Source organism: Azolla caroliniana, unplaced genomic scaffold, assembly GCF_043228905.1.
Source record: "Azolla caroliniana isolate FFs.n. ecotype wild unplaced genomic scaffold, voAzoCaro1.0.p SCAF_18, whole genome shotgun sequence".
Classification (NCBI taxonomy): Eukaryota; Viridiplantae; Streptophyta; class Polypodiopsida; order Salviniales; family Salviniaceae; genus Azolla; species Azolla caroliniana.
Window position 1 is genome coordinate 2,505,674 of NW_028230453.1, and position 18,171 is coordinate 2,523,844.

Here is an 18,171-nt window from a genome sequence, read left to right on the forward strand (position 1 = left end):
TGTCCTTGTCATGTTAGACATCAAATATTTTCTCATACCTCATAGCTTGATGGCAATGTAGATTTTCAAAGGGATGTGATAGGACGCGATGCTCCCTCCATGGTGATTATTCCAATAACGAAGATGTCGTAGAATCTTTGGACATTGCAATCACTACATAGAGGACCTTTAATAATATTGTACATTAGAAAGCTATTGATCATATATGCAATTGATGAACTTTGGTTGTGTAGGCTCTTAGTCCTTAGGATGTAGTCTCTCAACGTTTTTCGTGGCTTTCTATTTTATTGAGAACAATTAGTCTGTTGGGTTCCAAGTAGCATGTTGGAAAGAGAATTTTTGTAATGAACTCCTCATTAATTGGATTGCCTACACATTCACTGTTTAGAGATTCTACATCAATTCTAGGTTTCCATTTTGCAACCCCGTAATGAAGGGATTCTCCTAGACTGTGTTGGTTAAGGTTTTGACTTTGTGAGGTTTAATGTCTAGAAATATCATGTCTTTAGTTTGTCAATTTTTATGGGTATTGTGTGTGTAGAGTTTGAGGAACTTATACTCATGTTAAAGTCATAGTTGGAGTTATGTGTGTTTGGGTTTATTGTAACCTATTGGATGTGACTCCTTAATGCTCTTATGTGTGCTTGTCTATTCCATTCTTGTATATTTCCTTAATAGTTAATGTTAAGTGATTAAGTGAGCTTAAGTTCATTTGTGTGCATTTCGTTGTTAAGTTTAGGGCTTGATTTGCTCATTCTTTAGTGTTTTTTCATTGTCTTGGGAGCGGATTGACACCATCTCAAACTTGTCCCACCAACAATAGAGCATACGTTGTCCCAACTCCCATAGATCTTGGTCCAAGGATAGTTAGGTAATGCTAAGTAGAAATTTTTGTGGAAAGTCCTAGGTGAGTGTTAGGGATGATTAATAAGGGCTAGTTTTAGGGGCAAGTGATAGAGGAGAGGAATGGTAGATGTGATTGTTGGGGGTGTGTTGGAGAAAAATACTAAAGGTGAGTGCAAGTTGAGGATGACTCTAGGGGTAAGTGCTAGGGATGACTCATGAGTATAACATTATTTCCCTAAACAAAGATAAATTTCAAGGACATTAATAAATGCAATTAAAAGAAATTGATGGGAATCATGGTCAAAGTAAGGAGAAAACAAATTATGTCAAAGCATTCTAAAACAATTGATTTGAATCCATAAACACTGTCAGGAACAGTACTAAGACAGAGATGGAATTAGTACTAAAAGAAGTATTAGTACTAAGAGAGGTGAAGAACTCTCGAGAGAAGGAAATAGTGAGTGAGAGGGAGAGAGAGAGATCGAGAGAGAGAGAGAGTGATGATAAGAAAAGATATATATTATGTGAAGAGAATGTACAATAGTACCTAGGAGGCTTAAGACTGGCGTTGAACCGATTTGGTTCGAAATAATGCCTTGTGCCTCCTTTTATAGTGTTCTGAGGAATACTCCTGAAGTTTCTAGAATGTTCCAGAGAGAGAGAGAGTGATGGTAAGAAAAGATATATATTATGTGAAGAGAATGTACAATAGTACCTAGGAGGCTTAAGACTGGCGTTGAACCGATTTGGTTCGAAATAATGCCTTGTGCCTCCTTTTATAGTGTTCTGAGGAATACTCCTGAAGTTTCTAGAATGTTCCAGAGAGAGAGAGTGATGGTAAGAAAAGATATATATTATGTGAAGAGAATGTACAATAGTACCTAGGAGGCTTAAGACTGGCGTTGAACCGATTTGGTTCGAAATAATGCCTTGTGCCTCCTTTTATAGTGTTCTGAGGAATACTCCTGAAGTTTCTAGAATGTTCCAGAGAGAGAGAGTGATGGTAAGAAAAGATATATATTATGTGAAGAGAATGTACAATAGTACCTAGGAGGCTTAAGACTGGCGTTGAACCGATTTGGTTCGAAATAATGCCTTGTGCCTCCTTTTATAGTGTTCTGAGGAATACTCCTGAAGTTTCTAGAATGTTCCAGAGAGAGAGAGTGATGGTAAGAAAAGATATATATTATGTGAAGAGAATGTACAATAGTACCTAGGAGGCTTAAGACTGGCGTTGAACCGATTTGGTTCGAAATAATGCCTTGTGCCTCCTTTTATAGTGTTCTGAGGAATACTCCTGAAGTTTCTAGAATGTTCCAGAGAGAGAGAGTGATGGTAAGAAAAGATATATATTATGTGAAGAGAATGTACAATAGTACCTAGGAGGCTTAAGACTGGCGTTGAACCGATTTGGTTCGAAATAATGCCTTGTGCCTCCTTTTATAGTGTTCTGAGGAATACTCCTGAAGTTTCTAGAATGTTCCAGAGAGAGAGAGTGATGGTAAGAAAAGATATATATTATGTGAAGAGAATGTACAATAGTACCTAGGAGGCTTAAGACTGGCGTTGAACCGATTTGGTTCGAAATAATGCCTTGTGCCTCCTTTTATAGTGTTCTGAGGAATACTCCTGAAGTTTCTAGAATGTTCCAGAGAAATCTAGAATATACATCAATTTTCTATAATAAAACATAAATGAAAATAATATTCTACGTATTACAATGTATGGTCTAATGGTCAAGAGCTCAACCCATGTAGCATAAGGTCATGGGTTTGAGTCTTGCCATATCATGACATTATCCCCCCTTTAAAACGACGAGTGTAATGAGTCGTTTTGGATTGAGGACCCGGTTTGTCTGGATATTGACAATGGAAGTCTTCAAGAAGAGCACGAGCATTGGTGACATTCTGTATCGGTTCCCAAGTACGCTCGCTGGGACTATATCCTAGCCAATCGACTAGATAGTAGAGCTTGTTGCGAACAATCTTGGAATCAAGGATGGTGGCAACCTCGTACTCAGGTCCATCTTCAAGCTCGATCGGGGGTGGAGGCTGTGTAATACGTCCTGGGATGGTGCTCTCTTGATAGGGTTCGAGGAGAGAACTATGAAACACTGGATGTATCCGAAGTTGTGGAGGTAGATCGAGACGAAAAGCGACACCATTAATCTTTCCTATAATACGGAAAGGACCTAATCGCCGATAATCCAACTTCTCGCATGGGCGAGTAGTCTTGATGTGTCGTCGTAGTAGCCATACCCAATCTCCAATGTTAAAACTGGATGGGAGTCGATGACGATCCGCATAAACCTTGTTTGTTTGTTGAGCTTGTTGGAGATGAGTAGATAAATCTGCTTGTATCTTGCGTAACCGCTCCAAACAATCCTCCGCGCAAGGATTTGTGGACACCTCTAGGGTTTCAAGTACACACCACCTGGGGTGACATCCCATATAAGCATAAAATGGCGTAACTTTAGTCGATGTGTGGATAGAGTTATTATAAGCAAATTCGGCAAAGTGGAGAATATCTGCCCAGTCATCCTGATGATAGCTGAGAAAGCACCGCAAATACTTCTCCAGCGTTTGATTTGTTCGTTCAGCTTGGTCGTCGATTTGTGGGTGGTAGCTGGAGGAGAGGTTACAAGTGACCTTGATCATTTTAAAAAGGTGCTTCCAGAATTTTGACACGAACTGGGGTCCACGGTCGTTGATGATACTATCGGGAAGTCCATGATGCCGACATACTTCACGCATGACAATTTCGACACTGTCTTCACTGGAGATTTCCTTAGTACAGGGCAAGAAATTAGCCATCTTCATATATCGATCTACCCCTGTTAGAATCGCATTGAACCCCTTAGAGACTGGAAGATCTGTGATGAAGTCTAGAGCAATGGATTGCCACGACTTGCTTGGAATTGGTAATGGTTCTAATAAACCATATGGATGATGCCTTGACATTTTCGCTCTACAACATGTATCACAAGTCCGAACAAAATCTTCGACAAATTGTCGCATACGGGGCCACCAGAATGATCGTTGTACTAAATCTAATGTTTTAGTACTACCAAAATGCCCAGTAGTTTTGTACTACTCGAAGGCGGCAAGAACCATTAGGAACATACAAAAGTTCTTTAAAGAAGAGTAATCCATCATAGTATTTGAATTGCCGATAGTCCGTATCTGGTGGTTGCGACTGTGAACACGACGCTCGAGAGGGATCAATTTGTGCTAGTATAGCTTGGGCGAAAGCATTTGTCTTCAGGTCTGCACGTATGATATTGATAACGTGGGAATCCATGGGCATGCCAAAGACCTGTGTTGCTTGCAGTCGTGCCGGTCCCAAGATTACTTGCTTTTGGTTATCGAAAGCTAGCTCGCCGGGACGCGGTGCTAGGTACGAATGCCGTGATAATGCATCTGCTTTCCCTTGATGCTTCCCAGGTCGATATGTAATCTTGAAGTCGAAACACGTGAGAAAATGGGCCCACCGAGCTTGACGTCGATTTAACACATGAGCGTCTTGAAAATAGGCGAGGTTTTTGTGGTCACTGAATATAGTGACTTGATGAGAAGATCCCTCTAGAAAATGCCTCCATTGCATAAAAGAGTCCACTATAGCCAATAACTCTTTATCATGAATTTCGTAGTTGATTTCGGTGGCGTCAAACTTGCGTGAGTGAAAAGCCACAGGATGTAGCTTTTCATCATTACCTCGTTGTGATAGAATGCTCCCCAATGCAAAATCTGATGCGTCTGCTTCGATGATGAATGGTTTTTCTGGATCAACGTGAGCTAGAATCAGAGCTGATGTAAATGCCTGTTTAAGATTCTCAAAAGCCATGTCCACTTCTTCAGACCAAACGAACGATTGTCCCTTCCTAGTAAGTTGTGTAAGAGGCAAAACGAGCTTTGAGTAATCCTTTATAAACTTCCGGTAAAAAATTGGCAAAGCCTAGAAAGCATTGCACATCCTGCACCGAACGTGGAGTCTGCCATTCTACCACCGTTTTGACCTTAGCTGGGTCAATGGAGATGCCTTCTGAGGAAATGACATAGCCGAGAAATTCCACATGGTTGCACCCGAAACTAAAATTTTCCAGCTTTGCATAAAGACCATGTTCTCGAAGTCGTTTTAGTATTAACAGTACATGAGAATCATGCTCTTCTTGGGTCTTTGAGTAAACCAGTAGATCATCCAAATAGATGATTAGACACACATCCAAGAGATCTCGGAAAATATCATTTGCCATGTGCTGGAAGACTGCTGGTGCATTAGTGAGGCCGAATGGCATGACCGTATACTCGAAGTGCCCATATCTGGTGCGGAACGCGGTCTTCCATTCATCTCCTGGTCGGATCCGTACGAGGTTATAGGCTCCTCATAAGTCGATCTTCGTGAAGAACCTGGCACCATTGATCCGTTCTAAAAGACTTGAGATAAGGGGGAGTGCATACCTATTTCGGATTGTAACCTTGTTCAAGCCACGGTAATCTACAACGAGACGAAGTGAGCCATCCTTTTTCTTGACGAAGAAAATGGGTGCGCCGGTTGGAGATTTCGAATGTTGTATGAAACCATTCTCCAAATTCTCCTCTATATAGGCTTGAAGGACTTCCAGTTCGGTTGGTGACAGATTGTAGGTCGGTCCCCATGGTGGCTCTTTACCCGGTTGTAAATCAATGGGGCAATCATATGGTCGATGGTGAGGAAGCGTATTGGCTTGTACTTTATCAAACACATCAACATAATGACGATACTTCTCTGGAAGTTGAACGGTGGATTCCTCTTTAGTGGTGCTGGAGGGTTTTACTGATATTGCGAAGAGGAACATTTCTTCCTTGCGTCCTTCCTCATGCAACTGATGTAGTGAAATCGTTGCAATCTCATGAGTAGACCCTCGGGCTTTTCGATGCCGTATTTCTCTTGTTCGCCAATCTATGTCTGGGTTATGTAATTCGAACCATGGTAATCCTAAGAGAATGGGGTGTTTTGGGATGCTAATTATATTAAATGATACGACACATGCCAGATTATCTAGGACAATATTAACGGGCTCTGACTCTTCTATGATATTTCCAGAAGCAATGGGACGACCATCAATGACTACTACAGAGGCAAGACACGGGAGTTTTCTGAGAGATATCTGATGATCTTGGGCAAATTTCCTATCCATGAAGCAAGAATTAGCTCCAGAATCTAGAAGTCCTAAGACATGTATTGGAGGAGTACTTTTAGTACTAAGTGTTACTTGGGCTACGAACACATTGCTAACTTGCTTAGAGGGAATGGAACCACTAATGGGCTGCACAGATCTAGGGCTGTCCAACCAAATGGCTCCTATTTTGGCTGGACTTAGTCGTTTAACTCTTCCTCTAACTGACTAAGGACATCAAATTTGTTTGCTAAATTTGGGCTATTAGTACTATTAGGACTATTAGATATCCCTACTCAAATAGACTCGGGTTTAGTACAATCAGAACTAGCAACTATTTGGTTTCCCTGCCTTCTTGGCCTATGGGGACAGTTTACCGCGATATGCCCTGGTCCACCGCAATAAAGACATAGTCGGTTTGCTCGGCATCATTGCTTTTCTTCTTCCGATAGCGATCCACGACGACATGTGGTGTCAATTTCCATCGGAGTTGGAGTACTTACTGGAGGCGCATTATATGACTCCCTCGGAAAAGGTTTCGCTACCACTGAGGCGTAGGTAGGCTCTGATCTTGCCCTCAGAATCTGGAATTGTTGTTCCGAACGTTGTTCGAAGAGGCGGTTGTCGCATCTCACCGTGCGACTAATTGCTTATGTTAATGACTTTGGCTCTTCGGGGAAGGTCAAGAGTAAATCCTTGACATTGTTGCGTAAGCCATAACGGAATTGTTCCATCAATGCGTGATCATCCCAAGGGATATCGGCAGCGAGTAGGCGGAAATCTGTAGTGTATGCGGAGGCTGGACGATCACCTTGGCGTAATCGCCAGATTTTGTTGATTGCAGTCCTTATGCTGTCAGTATCTCCAAAACATGCCTTAAACTCACTTATAAATTCTTCAAAACTGTTTAGTAATGGAGATTCCTTTTCCAACAATGGAGCAAACCATGCTAACGTTGAGCCACTAAGGAGAGTGCCTACTAGTCCCACTCGTGATGCATCAGTGGGATATTGAGAAGGATGCATTTGTATCACTAAACGTACCTGATTCAAAAACCCTTCTAAATTGTGATCGAGTCCCATCAAATTTTGCAGGAAGACCGATCTTGGGTTCTGTGTGAATCCCTTGAGTGCTTGATCCTTGTTGTTGTAATGATATGATAGTCGCTTCGAGTTGTTGTACACGTAACGTTAGCTCCCCATGTTGTTGTTGTTTTTCTAGCGCTATTTGTTGAAGATCCCCCAACAAACAATGATTTTCTTGTTCTAGTGTTACAAATTTCTCTTTTAAGCACTAGAGCTCCGAGAAAACAGATTGGTATTCCTGAGCGCTAACAGTTTCCATTTTACTAGGGAGGATAAGAGGATTAATAAGAAGATAAAAGGAAGAGGAGGAAGGAAGATCGACCCAAAATCGGTTCAAACTGTCAGGAACAGTACTAAGACAGAGAAGGAATTAGTACTAAAAGAAGTATTAGTACTAAGAGAGGTGAAGAACTCTCGAGAGAAGGAAAGAGTGAGTGAGAGGGAGAGAGAGAGAGAGAGAGTGATGATAAGAAAAGATATATATTATGTGAAGAGAATGTACAATAGTAGCTAGGAGGCTTAAGACTGGCGTTGAACCGATTTGGTTCGAAATAATGCCTTGTGCCTCCTTTTATAGTGTTCTGAGGAATACTCCTGAAGTTTCTAGAATGTTCCAGAGAAATCTGGAATATACATCAATTTTCTATAATAAAACATAAATGAAAATAATATTCTATGGTCATGGGTTTGAGTCTTGCCATATCATGACAAACATAGTATTAAGACAATCTGAACGTTTTCCTTATTTATTGACATTTGGTATTCTAATAATGTGATTTTTTGTTTTTTTAAAGAAAGATGCACCTTAGTATATTACTTGAAAATTGTACTTAGAGAAAATAGAAGGAGACATTTCATCTGATCAAACATATATGAAACAAGTAGAACAATACTATCAAGCTTCAGTTATGCAACATAAAAGAAGGTATGGCATAATTCCACTTCAGACCAGTAGTTATATTAGAAAATAAGTGAAGTCCTTGCCATCGATTCTTAAAGGCCACTTGTTGTTGCCACAAAACATCATCTGAACCCTGTAGATCATCATATTGACCACGTAGTGTGTGGACAAATAACATCCAAAATTCAATAAGCATAGTGCAGAGATGTATGTGAACATTGTTAAAAACATAATCACATCTTGCTTTCCATATTATCCAAAGAGCCAATGATGTAAGAGTGAATTACCAGATTTTTAATTTTGAACCGTTCCAATAATGTGAATTATTACCATGGGATTCGATTTAAAACTTGATTGAGAGCGTTGAGCATTGTTCGAGGGTTTCATAATAGGGACACCAAAAGATATTTCACTTTTTGGAGTGTCCTACCCTAATGTTGACAAGTGGGTCGGTACTAGTACTAGTATTATTGACTTAAAGAGAACATTGGTTTAATACTCTCAAACTAATCAAGTTATATATAACTTACTTAAATGATGTAATCCACATGGTCAAACAAAGTTAAACGATTATAGAATAGATATAAGCTAAGCCACATATCCTATAATTACAAATATAATCAACTTCATACAAGGGGTTCAAGTTTTTTATATGAAATGATTAAGACTTGGACACGTAGTTGGGAGGGATTAGGCTTTAAGGAGGGATCAAGAGATTAAACTCTACCTCTAAAATGAGGAGGTCAAGAAGAAATGGGAACAAAGGTAAAATTGACTCTTGTGGTTTTTATATTATCCTTGGGCCTTTTCAAACCCAAGTGCCCCATTTTTTCCCCTTTTCCTTGTTCCAAACTCATAACTTGGCTATAGATGTCTTTGTTTAGGCCCTAAATGCGAAGAAATAAACTGTACAAGAAGTAATTATCCCTCCTTTGGGACTTGTAATTCTAGATAAATAAGATATATATCCATAGAATCATAGGATAAATGAGCAAAAAAATAATGTTTGTAAATAGGAAGAACTAGTATCCTCTAACCATTCCAATTTCTTATCTCTTTAGCATTTATTATCAAATAATCTCTTCTTGACTATGCATTCCATTGTTCATCTCCTTAAGCCAATGAGTGTATTAGGTTAGTGCGTTCATGAAGCTAAATGACTCTCAAGTGCCCCTTCACTAGATGCATGCTTGAGGGTAAGGGAGGATCAATTGATCTTTAAATGAGTGGGAATCTTTCTTAATCCTAGAATACAAGTCATCATCAAGGGGAATATTATGTCATCTACTTGTTCATATATCACATGTGGTCGGAGTTTATCATTATTGTCAAATAAGCCCATGACAACCTACTATCAACAACCATGTTTCCCACCTAAATGTTCGGAAACAGGTCCCTCCGGATGGGAAGTGAGAACAACAGTACTGATGAGTAAACTCGGCCGAGGCCAAAACCGAATGTGGACTACCCGGGTACGGAAGACTCGGTGAGAACCGGATGAGGAGTACCCGGCTACGGAAGACCTGGTGAGAACCATATGACGAGTACCCGGCAAGAGCCGGATGGTGAAGGCCCGGTGAGAAGTGCTCACCGGATGAAGAGACATATTCGTAAATATGTTTTCTGAGAGTCCATCGGGGCTATATTTGTAAATAGACGAAAAGTCATATTAGTATAAATATGACTTAGGGCAAACTTAGTCGTTGGTTGAGAGTTGTTGTCATTCTTGTTGGTGCAAGATTAGAGTGCGCAACCGTGTACAAAGAGAGTGAGAGAGAGGAAGAGGTTGTTGCCTCTGTTGTAACCGCCGCCTGTGGCGAAGATAGAAAGCTCGAGGTCATTGCTTCGGTGCTTTACCATTTGTACATTCTGACATAGTGATAGTTTGCAGTCTGTGGGCTGCAGTGGTTTTTTCCCTAGTTTGGGTTTTTCCACGTTAACATCCTATGTTCTCTTCTCTCCATTGTGCCGTGCATTCATTCCCGTTTTTTTTTCTGTGTTTTGATTCTAAGCTCGGTTGTGGCCGAGCGTTGTTCATCGGGAGCGTGTGTTCCTGTCAAAGTGGTATCAGAGCGAAATGACACAGAAAATGGATGATTCGTTGGGAGGCATGTTCAAGCTCACCGGCTCCAACTATTCGGTGTGGAAGTCGAAGATGAGGGACATGCTCGTGGTTAAAGATCTTTGGTTGTTGGTTCAGTTCAGGGACAAGAGACCGGACAAAATCGATGCCACGATATGGGAGGTGATGCACATGAAGACAACGGCGTACATACGGTGTTTCATCGACATGAGTCTATACAACAACTTCAATGAAGAGAGCAAGGCTCATGAGCTCTGGGAGAAGATCGACATTATGTTTTAAAACAAAAATGTTGTTAATCAGGTTTTGGTATTCCGGAAGCTAGTAAGACTCTGGTACCAAGATGGCTCCAGCATGGCGGAGCACATGAATGCCTTCCAGGGGCTGATCCACCAGGCAACATCATTGGAAGTACCTCTTGCCAATGAGGTACTAGCACTACTCCTGCTCGGTTCCCTCCCAGATAGCTGGGAGACGTTGGTTGTCACCTTGGGCAACACCGGGCCGGAAGGGAAACGGTTATCCCTAGCAAGAGTGAAGTCGAGCTTGCTAGATGAGGAGGCACGTCGGAAAGATAAGGATACGAGCTCTAAGTCCAAAGCGTTCCTTACCGAATCGGAACGCGGAAGACAAAGGAACCGTAGTCCCCAGAACCGGGAAAAGTCGGGGATACGGTCAAAGTCAAGGCGGTTCGAGCAGATAACGGAGGTGAAATACCGGGGGCAGTTCGAGGAGTACTGTCGCTCGAAGGGAATCCGGCTCAAATTTACTGTGCCGAATACGCCGGAACTAAACGGGCTGGCCGAGAGGATGAACCAGACCATAATGGAGAGGGTTCAAAGTATGCTGGCGCATGCAAAACTACCCAAGAAGGTTTGGGCTGAGGCACTGTCAACGGCGACATATGTGATAAACAGATCACCCTCAGTACCCTTGGACGGAGACACGCCACAAAGAGTATGGACCGGTAAGGAAGTATCCTACCGGCATCTGAAGGTATTCGGGTGTCTTGCGTATGTGCATGTAGCTAAGGACCGGAGAGGAAAACTAGATCCGAAGACCCGGCCATGCATATTCCTCGGTTATGGCGACGATGAGTTCGGCTACCGAGTGTGGGACCTGGTCGACAAGAAGGTATTCCGGAGTCGAGATATTATCTTCATGGAGGACAAGACACTCGCCAACTGGGAGTCGGAGAAGAAGATAATGAACTCCGAGTCGACCGGTAAGGATCGATTCTACGAGGAGCAGACCCAACCGGCAAGAGACCGGTTAGCACTCGAGGAACCAACCGGTTACGGTGAGGATACCGAACCAGCAGAAGAAGAAGTAGAGGAAGTTGAAACCGGAACCGGCCAAGACCCCGAATCGGCTTCAGATGAAGAGCGAATGGAGGGCCCGGTTACCGAAGCCCAAAGACGGAGATATCCTCTCAGAGAGAGAAGGCCCCCCCGGAGATTTCCAGATGCAGAGCATGTGCTGCTAACCGATGAGGGGGAGCCAGAAAGCTTCGTAGAGGCGAAGGATGACACCCACAACTGCAAATGGTTAAGTGCCATGCAGGATGAGATGGATTCCCTGCATGAGAACCATACGTACGAATTGGTGGAGCTGCCGAAAGGAAAGCGGGCACTCCGAAACAAGTGGGTGTACAAGTTGAAACTGGGAGATGCCGGCAACCCCCCGAGATACAAAGATAGGATCGTGGTGAAGGGGTTCTAGCAGAAGAAGGGCGTGGACTTCGACGAGATATTTGCCCCGGTAGTAAAGATGACCTCCATCCGGATGGTGCCGAGTATAGCGGCAAGCATGGACCTCGAGGTAGAGCAGTTGGACGTGAAGACGACATTCCTTCACGGTGACCTCGAAGAGGAGATCTACATGCAGCAACCAGAAGGATTCGTGGAGAAAGGGAAGGAGCGCTTGGTTTTTCGGTTGAAGAAGAGCCTGTACGAACTGAAGCAGGCTCCCCGACAATGGTACCGGAAGTTCGACTCCTTATGACCGATCAAGAGTACCACAAGACACAGGCTGGTCACTTTGTGTTTGTGAACAAGTTCGAAGGAGGCGACTTCCTGATACTCCTTCTGTACATGGACAACATGTTGATTGTCGGACGGGACCAAGCCAAAATACGGATGCTGAAGAAGGTTCTCAACTGAACCTTCGCGATGAAAGACTTGGGTCCGGCAAGACAGATGTTGGGGATGCATATCATCCGGAACCGGCCAACGAAGCAATTGTGGCTGTCACAGGAGAAATACGTGACAAAGGTGCTTCAACGGTTCAACATGTCAGATGCGAAACCGGTCGGATCGACATTTCCGGCAAACTGGAGGTTATCCGGTAAGCAAAGCCCGAAGACAAAAGCAGAGAAGGTGGATATGATGAAGGTTCCATATGCCTCTGCCATCGGGAGTTTAATGTATGCAATGGTGTGTACCCGACCGGATATAGGATACGCAGTCAGAGTGGTGAGCCGGTTTATACGTGACAAAGGTGCTTCAGCGGTTCAACATGTCATATGCGAAACCGGTCGTATCGACATTTCCGGCAAACCGGAGGTTATCTGGTAAGCAAAGCCCGAAGACGAAAGCAGAGAAGGTGGATATGATGAAGGTTCCATATGCCTCTGCCGTCGGGAGTTTAATGTATGCAATGGTGTGTACCCGACCAGATATAGGATACGCAGTCAGAGTGGTGAGCCGGTTTATACGTGACAAAGGTGCTTCAGCGGTTCAACATGTCAGATGCGAAACCGGTCGTATCGACATTTCCGGCAAACTGGAGGTTATCCGGTAAGCAAAGCCCGAAGACGAAAGCAGAGAAGGTGGATATGATGAAGGTTCCATATGCCTCTGCCGTCGGGAGTTTAATGTATGTAATGGTGTGTACCCGACCGGATATAGGATACGCAGTCGGAGTGGTGAGCCGGTTTATACGTGACAAAGGTGCTTCAGCGGTTCAACATGTCAGATGCGAAACCGGTCGTATCGACATTTCCGGCAAACTGGAGGTTATCCGGTAAGCAAAGCCCGAAGACGAAAGCAGAGAAGGTGGATATGATGAAGGTTCCATATGCCTCTGCCGTCGGGAGTTTAATGTATGCAATGGTGTGTACCCGACCGGATATAGGATACGCAGTCAGAGTGGTGAGCCGGTTTATACGTGACAAAGGTGCTTCAGCGGTTCAACATGTCAGATGCGAAACCGGTCGTATCGACATTTCCGGCAAACTGGAGGTTATCCGGTAAGCAAAGCCCGAAGACGAAAGCAGAGAAGGTGGATATGATGAAGGTTCCATATGCCTCTGCCGTCGGGAGTTTAATGTATGCAATGGTGTGTACCCGACCGGATATAGGATACGCAGTCGGAGTGGTGAGCCGGTTTATACGTGACAAAGGTGCTTCAACGGTTCAACATGTCAGATGTGAAACCGGTCGTATCGACATTTCCGGCAAACTGGAGGTTATCTGGTAAGCAAAGCCCGAAGACAAAAGTAGAGAAGGTGGATATGATGAAGGTTCCATATGCCTCTACCGTCGGGAGTTTAATGTATGCAATGGTGTGTACCCGACCGGATATAGGATACGCAGTTGGAGTGGTGAGCCGGTTTATACGTGACAAAGGTGCTTCAGCGGTTCAACATGACAGATGCGAAACCGGTCGTATCGACATTTCCGGCAAACTGGAGGTTATCCGGTAAGCAAAGCCCGAAGACGAAAGCAGAGAAGGTGGATATGATGAAGGTTCCATATGCCTCTACCGTCGGGAGTTTAATGTATGCAATAGTGTGTACCCGACCGGATATAGGATACGCAGTCGGAGTGGTGAGCCGGTTTATACGTGACAAAGGTGCTTCAGCGGTTCAACATGTCAGATGCGAAACCGGTCGGATCGACATTTCCGGCAAACTGGAGGTTATCCGGTAAGCAAAGCCTAAAGACGAAAGCAAAGAAGGTGGATATGATGAAGGTTCCATATGCCTCTGCCGTCGGGAGTTTAATGTATGCAATGGTGTGTACCCGGCCGGATATAGGATACGCAGTCAGAGTGGTGAGCCGGTTTATGAGCAATCCCGGCAAGGAGCACTAGAACGCAGTCAAATGGATACTCCGGTACTTGAAAGGCACTTCAAATATGTGTCTTCGATTCGGCTCCGGAAAACCTCAACTTGACGGTTTTACCGATTCAGACATGTCGGTTGATGTGGATACTAGCCGGTCTACATCCGGGTATGTAATGACATATGCAGGGGGAGGTGTTTCGCGGCAGTCGAGGCTGCAGAAGACAGTTGCGCTGTCAACCACGAAGGCGGAGTACATGGCGGTTGTGGAAGCCGGCAAGGAAATATTATGGATGAAGGACTTCATCGGAGAGCTCGGTATCCGGCAAGATGAATATCGGCTCTATTGTGACAGTCAAAGTGCCATCCACCTTGCTAATTATGTGGTCTACCATTCCTGGACAAAGCATATCCAGCGAAGGTATCATTGGATCCGGGAAAGAGTAGATGACCAGAAGTTCGCGTTGACGAAGATCCACACGGCTGAGAACGGGTCAGATATGCTGACCAAAGTACTGATACCCGACAAGCTGGATGCATGCCGGAAGCGGATCGGACTAGTAAGACATCCCATGCCGGAGTGAAGGGGGAGTTTGTTCGGAAACAGGTCCCTCCGGATGGGAAGTGAGAAGAACAGTACTGATGAGTAAACTCGGTCGAGGCTGAAACCGAATGTGGACTACCCGGCTAGGGAAAACCCGGTGAGAACCAGATGACGAGTACCCGGCAAGAGCCGGATGGTGAAGGCCCGGTGAGAAGTGCTCACCGGATGAAGAGACATATTCGTAAATATGTTTTCTGAGAGTCCATCGGGGCTATATTTGTAAATAGCCGAAAAGTCATATTAGTATAAATATGACTTAGGGAAAACTTAGTCGTTGGTTGAGAGTTGTTGTCATTCTTGTTGGCGCAAGATTAGAGCGCGCAACTGTGTACAGAGAGAGTGAGAGAGAGGAAGAGGTCGTTGCCTCTGTTGTAACCGCCGCCTGTGGCGAAGATAGAAAGCTCGAGGTCGTTGCTTCGGTGCTTTACCATTTGTACATTCTGACATAGTGATAGTTTGCAGTCTGTGGGCTGCAGTGGTTTTTTCCCTAGTTTGGGTTTTTCCACGTTAACATCCTGTGTTCTCTTCTCTCCATTGTGTCGTGCATTCATTCCCGTTTTTTTTTCTGTGTTTTGATTCTAAGCTCGGTTGTGGCCGAGCGTTGTTCATCAAGAGCGTGTGTTCCTGTCACTAAACATTACATTATTGACTATCACCTTCGCTTGCATGTGGTAATGGAAGGGGATTAACGTAAGTCACAACCAACATGCGTTTGTAGAGTTCAAGAAGGCTTTAGAGACACTCAGAAGGGCCGAATTATAAGGAAGAATGGAAAAAACTTGGAATACTAACATGCATGAAAGTGTGTTAAAGAAAAACAAAGGCTTTTGTAGAGCGTTCATTAGCACCATGTGAGTGAAATGAGGATAACCTCCATCGCCTACTCTATTTATTGACAAAACATAAAGAGTTCAACCAAGAATATGTGGAAAACCCATCCATTGGGCATTTCACAATATTGCTTTTAATTTTTGCAATGAATATTGTAATTTTGGCATATTCAAAATTGAGATAACAAAAGCTTTTTACATATGGTTCATACTTTTTGTGAACGTTAGTGGCTTGACTATCAGCATGGCTAAAAATATAGTCATGGTCATGAGCATTCACAAAATTAAAACTAAGTCAAGAAGGTATGGTGTACTATTGAGGAGATGCATGGCCTTTTGTGTATGTTAATGTACCGGTCTCGTAGTCTGTCATTGCTCTCTAGCATATAATCCAACAAGACAATGATGGAAGCAACATTGTGGTGGCATTGCTTTATCTTTTTTCGAATGCATGACAGTATTAGGACAAGCAACAATAATTACTTGAGGTTATATAATTGAAGGATTTAGAAGAATAATTAATAAGCACAAGATTAGTCAGGAATTGACTCACTCTCCACCTCCTCATCCATTCATCATGGTTGTTCCTATCACTGTTTATAAGTTGGAGGGAGAGGAGGGGTTAAAGAAGTAGATAATGGCAACAACTAGGTGATAATTGAGACAATTGTGTCAAATATTTTGAGATTGTGACGTCATTAATTTGATGCTTTCATTTGGCATGCAATATGTCAACTCTCTTGTCTTTGTATGAGGTTTCCCAACCTTTGAATTGTGATTAAGCAAAAATAATGGAGGAACAAGGCAATGGTGAACCTTTATTACCTGACAATATCCAATATTTACGATATCAAGTGACATGCTTAGTGAGCAAAGGGCAAGAATGACGGGTACAAGCAATGGCAATTTCTGGCTTACATCGAACAATTGATTGTGGCATCAATGAAGCAATAGTTGAGATGCTTGAGTCAATGTTTTTGAGATTGTGAGACCATTAGTTTGGCACCCTTGTTGTGGCATGTAGTGAATGGGAAGCTACATATGATGCAACAAAGGTTTTAGCTTACCCACCAACGTAAGTCCATTACCATAAAAAGTAAAAAAAGATAAGGAAAGGGGAAAGAAAGGAAAAGACTAATTTTATCATTTCCCTTACATAACTATGGGTATCTTCATCAAATTTCCTTATATACCCTTAGGTTTATTTATGAAGTATTTGGAATGCTCATTATGTTATGAAATCAATTTGATTAATATATTTGTATTTTGATGTATATATTTGGAAGCAATCAAACGCATCATAGCTTTGCCCAATGCATTTCTTATAGATCACTCCACACATGAGTTATGTCTTTTTTTACAAGGGAAGGCGAACCATGTGCAAATCATTTTGCCCAATGCATTTCTTATAGATCACTCCAAGCGAGCTTCCTTAAGGGGAGCATGTAGGGCAAGAGATCAAACGTCTCTAATAAGAAACAATTCAATCTAGGTAGAGCTAAGAATACAAACTATGTAGGGTTGTTACACTCGAATTTTGGAAATACCACACGCGTGTCTCTAATAAGAATCTATTTGATCTAGGTAGACCTAAGAGTAGAGCATCTAATAAGAATCTATTTGACCTAGGTAGAGCTAAGGGTAGATGTTTTGCCATAAGAAACGATGAACATATGGTGAGCCATTATTGATTGTACGTGTGAGGAATCCATAGGAATTAGATGTTTCAGGATTCAAGTAAAAATACCTTAATTGGTACACAATACAAAAACCTCCTATCTTTATATTATGATTAAAAGAGACACTAATTTGGCTCCGATATTGATTTCCCTCATCATCATCTTGATTCCACCTCATTACATAACATTTTGTTAATGGGGTCAACAATTTCTATATTCAAGACTCTCACACCCGAGATGTCATGGCCATCTAATGTTATGTCTCGACTTTACCTTGAAGGGTTGAACCCCAAGTTTTGCTTTTCACAATGCAATGATCATTAAGGAAATAAGAGGAATAAACTAACAATAGCAAAAGCAATAAGAGAAGGGTGCTCAAATATACACTTTTATGTATTAGAAATTCAAAAAGTACCTTTGCGTTCCACTCCTACAAATAGATTCCTCAAAGAATCAAAATCAAAATCGGTAAAAAAATTCTTCTAACTAGAAAGTAGGCATTGTTCTAACTTCTAACTTGAGATAGAGTTAGAAGCTTCATTCGTTACTACAAGGTCATTGACGTACACTTTTCATGTTGTTAAGATCATAAATCAACACACAAAAGGATTCGACACCGGAGTAAATCCATTTTTGTTAGTAGAAGGCTGAAGTTCATTGATGTGTGCTTAATCTTAAATTTCATTTGATTAAGAACATGCTTTAATAGTAGCAACCACATGTTCTTGATAAGTGACCACATACATGTGTTTTCCTTAATAATAATAATAACAAGATAGTAGCAAACAATAATAATGGGTAGAATTATAACCAGTACTGACATTAATTATAGCAACAACGATAGCAATAATAAGAATTGTAAAATAGTGATAGCAATAATAATGGTAAAGTGAAAACCTTAGCGTAGCCAACAATGGGTTTA